Below are 4,661 nucleotides of genomic sequence, written 5' to 3'. Positions count from 1 at the left end.
ATTTTTGCTCATTTTTACTTTTTCATTAGTAAGAATATAACTTATGTGGCTATTTGTTATAGGTCACTGATATTACTAGAAATTATTTTATAACGGCTAATTATATTTAGTATCAGAAGATGAATTTTGCCAGCTACAACTGAAATAATATGGTAGCTACTAGGTAATTTATATTAATCAAACGAAGCAATTTCATTATGATACCGCACTAGATATATAATAAATATTATATTCCACTGTCTCTATTACTGCTTGTTTACTGTTACCCACGTGGAGCACTTCCTTCACTAAAACGCTAGTTCGATCTCTGTAAGCATTATGCGCCGCAAATCTCCAAACAGTGCATGTATAATTATTGTTCCAGATACAGTTCATATAGCAAAAGACCAAAACAGGGAACGAAATAGTTGGAGTGAAATATCTAATATAACATTCTACCTGCTACTATCACGAATTTTAATTATACCAAAAGAAGTAGTCGACATAACGTTCTTATTAACTGACCAAGTTCATTCAAATTTCCCATGCTGGTATCTTTCTCGATAGAAACTCTTCAACCTGTTTTTCTTCATTGCAGGCAAATATTAACTCATGATGAAGGTGTGCAGGCCGTTCGGCATCGCAAATAACAATAGGTTGTTTACGAAGACATGATTCAAGAGCTATGCGCACAGAAGCATTAAGAAGTTCAAAGAAGGGGGAAATGTCATTAAAGACAAACCACACAACAGGTAGAAAAATATTGCCTACGATTACTCACAATTGACGGGTTGCTTCGTGTGGAGTGACGTATCACAGTCAGTGGGCTTGCGATACAACTGGGCAATGGTCACAATGTAACACAGAAGATAATAGAAGACTTTGGGTATAGATAAATGCGGTTGTTGATACCTGATTTAAAGGCGAGAAGTATGAAAACCTAATCTTGTCTGCTAGAAGCGCCTGAAGCCAAAGCACACAATTTGCTTCCAATCTGATGGCAAGGCATGTATGATGAGTTTACCTTTATGATCCGAAAATGAATGGTATGGAATGGCACCGTACCTCTTCTCCAAGACCAAATATATTCAAGAACTAGCTATCGAACAAAAATCATGGTGACTGATTTGGGGCATGACATATGCATCATTCTCCTAGATTTCCTGAAACGTAGCTATGCAGTGAAGAGCGAGCAATACAAAGAAATACTTCAAAATATTAAAGAAGCCGTTAAGAAGAGACGAAACAAGAATCTGAAAACGATCCACATTTACCGTGACAATGCGTGACAACACACGTGTTTGGTAACAAATCAGCCAATGAGGAAATTAAGCTGGTTACTCTTCTCCGTTCCACCGTACAACACTCTGATCAGGTGCCCGCCACCTCCCAACTGCTTGGTCCTATGAAACAAAGATTTGATGACATAGGTAAAACGAAAGTGACTGTGAAGAAGTGGTTATAACAGTACATAGCTGAATCTTTTCAGAGACGATTCGTGAGTTGGGTTGACGATAGCGTAATTGCATCACTTCTGATAGTAATTGCATGAAGTATGTTTGTGTAAAAAAATAAGAGAGTTAATCTACATATATATATGTAATTTGAATCGCCTATATCAGTTAATAAAAATGTGGTATTCAATTTTTCCTTTACTTTTGTATATATTGATTTTTAAGTCAGTACTTAAATATGTTGGAACAAAATACACACCAAACATAAACACTGTACGTATATATTTGCGAATATTCAAAAAGAAAATCATTTTTAATGGTGCAGTTTTTATGGTTTATATGATTAAGTTGATAGTATTTTGTTTGCTAAGACTGCTGCTAATGTGTGTGTTCTTGTGTGTGCACGAGCTAGCGTGAGTTTGTGTGTGTGTGTGTGGTGTGTGTGTGTGTGCGTGTGTGTGTGTGTGCGAGCGCGTGTGTATATGCGTGAGTATGTGTTAAATAAACAATTTAAATTTCCCTTCGTTTTTTGATGTAAAAAAATCAATGGAAATAAACAAGAATGCAATATTTTTTTAAAATTTGAAATCAATAATCTACTGGGAATCTAAGTTAATTTTCAGCTACCATCAACAAGTGTGTTTGGAAACTGAGATGAACTGCATGAGTTCCTTCTGGCAAGCTGGAGCAGATATTATTCAGAAGAAAACACAATATATCAACGTAACTTATGGAGCTATGAAGTTACAAAGATCATTAAGCCTACTGCAAAGTTTCCAGTGTGGTCTTTGTTAAGTTATGGTCGAGAAAATTGGGAAAACTTATTCCCTACCAGCTTCCAAACTATATACAATAAGACACGTATGTTCACATTGCAGAACAGTTCCCAGCTGTATATTCTAAAAATGTCGATTGTTATAATATACCACAAGCAAGTCTTCTGATAATCATGGAGAAAATAAATGAGACAACCAATAGTGTAGAAATACTTTAATACTTGATGTCTCGTTCAAGTGTTATAAAAACTAATATGTAGCTGACATTTTTAAATTTAGAAACTTTACAACTTTGATAAAGCTATTTGATTTAAAAGGCGTACCTAAGTCTTTTTTTTTTATTTTGTATTATAATAATAAAGTTCTCGTTGCATTTAAGAGATCTTTGCTTTCGAAGATTTCATATGTGCACAGAATTAAATTTGTTTATTTCTAATCTTTATTCGTTTGGTCTATACCAGTTCCTGATCTTTACGGTCCATGTTCACAAAACAACTTATACTTCTAACTCAAACACTCGATCGCATCGCTTGTTGCTTAATGATGGTTATATGCTTTGTTCTTTTCAAGTATAATGTCAGCATAAATTTTCTTTCGTCGTTTGCTTTCATTCACAACCTTTAATTTATTTTCGCCAATGAAATGGCACAGCATCGAAAGACGCTTTACAACTACTTTCATAGTCATTTATGATTTTGTTTTATTTCGCACTTAATGAAGAACAGCGTCATTTATTACGAGTTTCCAACGAACCATTCACTACTTTACTGTATTTCTGATAACTGAAGTGTCTGTAGTCTCATGAGAACATCGTGAGAACTTAATGGAGGGGAGAAGCATATCAAAACTTCGTTAATAAATCTGTAGCTAATATTTGGACATGTCATCGGTGCACATCGCAAACAGACACACACATGCACATACATTCACACATACATACACACATACACGCGAGCATTTCTCCGTATTTAAGCGAAGATTTACTGTCTATAATTTAATAAGTACTTTGCGTTATTATATCGCAGAGAAATCGGTCAGAATATATTGCTTTCAACACATATGACTAAATCATATATTAATTAATGCAATAGCTGTATTTTTTTTACCGCAGATTTGAGTTCCCTGTGGGTATATTATTTTTTGAAAAAAGAAATATTTCCTGTAGCTCTAGATGACAAAAATAGGGAACTGGCTCAAACCTAAACACTTATTAAATTTGAATGGAGTAAGGCAGCAATCAGAAATCATGGAAAAACGAGCAAAAAGATAAGTCCATTACGTATGTATTTCACTAAAGAGCAGATGAACCGAGGCGGCCTCAATTAGTCAAGTGGAGAAGGCTCTGAAAAACATTATGGAAGATGTGGCCCACATGCAAAGAGAAGACAGTTTAGCAGTATCGACATCCTCCTCAAAAGTGTGGACCTCACGCGAAAACACTTAGTAACACACTATTGAATTGAGGAGTATATCCTGTATCCAACATATCACTCGAGCAGAACTGCCAGGCTGCTGATACCGGGTGTCCTGCCTGGTGTGAAAATCTGATGGACCGTGACCTTTGTAGTCTTAGGGGACCCGGAGACACTCCTAATGGTCAAACAAAGCAGAGAGAACTGATCAGGGATAAACCTACAGATTTTGCTATATGTGAAGTCCGAGATCATACAAAGAATTCCGAAGTTCATAGAGCTGTCCAACTGTGTGTTGTCATAGAAGGTAGAACTTATAAATGCAACCTTTGTCAGCTTTATGTCCAAAACAGATATGGGACACGAGTCCACCTATACCACCAGCAATACACTCTCATCTACAACAAAGAAAATTTAGCCATACTTGCATCATCATCATCATCATCATCAACAACAACAACAACTACTACTACAACGACAGAGACATCCGGAATGCCAAAATTACCGTCAGTTAGAGCCACAACAGGAACACTAACTACACCAGCATCTCCAAAGCCAACAGGACCGTTAGATACATCAACAACTAAAGTAACTGAAACAACAACAGCCCTAGCAACTTCAGCATGACCATCATTTTCACCACCAACATTAACAAGAAAAACAACAGAAAGAACTGCCAGGAGCGTCTCACATCCCAGCTTTCCCTTTCCCAAACACACATAGGGACTCACACAAACATATTCAACAGACACTGGTTCCTCACATCTTGTAATGAAGATGAGGAACCCCAAATACCCCCAAAAAAGGAAACACAAAAACGCCTAGCCTCACACCAAAACTCACACAAGAAAACATAGGAAACGTTCTCTCAACAAACATATACACATCGAAAACACACCACCAACCCCACCAGCACTATAACTTTCAATATAACCACTGCTACCTCCCCGAGCACCACCATCACTAACGCAAACCCACCTCGCCCCAAAAAGAAACCTCACACAACAATAGTCAACCACACAGAGACCAATTTTCGTGCT

At 36.8% G+C, this 4,661-nt stretch overlaps 1 long non-coding RNA gene across 1 annotated transcript in view; it reads right to left on the bottom strand.

Annotated features, from left to right (window-relative positions):
- Positions 1-3,653, bottom strand: part of LOC118766447 — a 21,321-nt gene extending 17,668 nt beyond the window's left edge. The window contains exon 1 of the long non-coding RNA XR_005002381.1: positions 3,518-3,653. This is a non-coding gene — a long non-coding RNA (uncharacterized LOC118766447). The remainder of the gene's footprint in view (positions 1-3,517) is intronic.
- Between the last annotated feature and the right edge of the window lie 1,008 nt (positions 3,654-4,661).

Source organism: Octopus sinensis, linkage group LG1, assembly GCF_006345805.1.
Source record: "Octopus sinensis linkage group LG1, ASM634580v1, whole genome shotgun sequence".
Classification (NCBI taxonomy): domain Eukaryota; kingdom Metazoa; phylum Mollusca; class Cephalopoda; order Octopoda; family Octopodidae; genus Octopus; species Octopus sinensis.
This window is presented reverse-complemented; position numbering and strand designations above follow the sequence as displayed.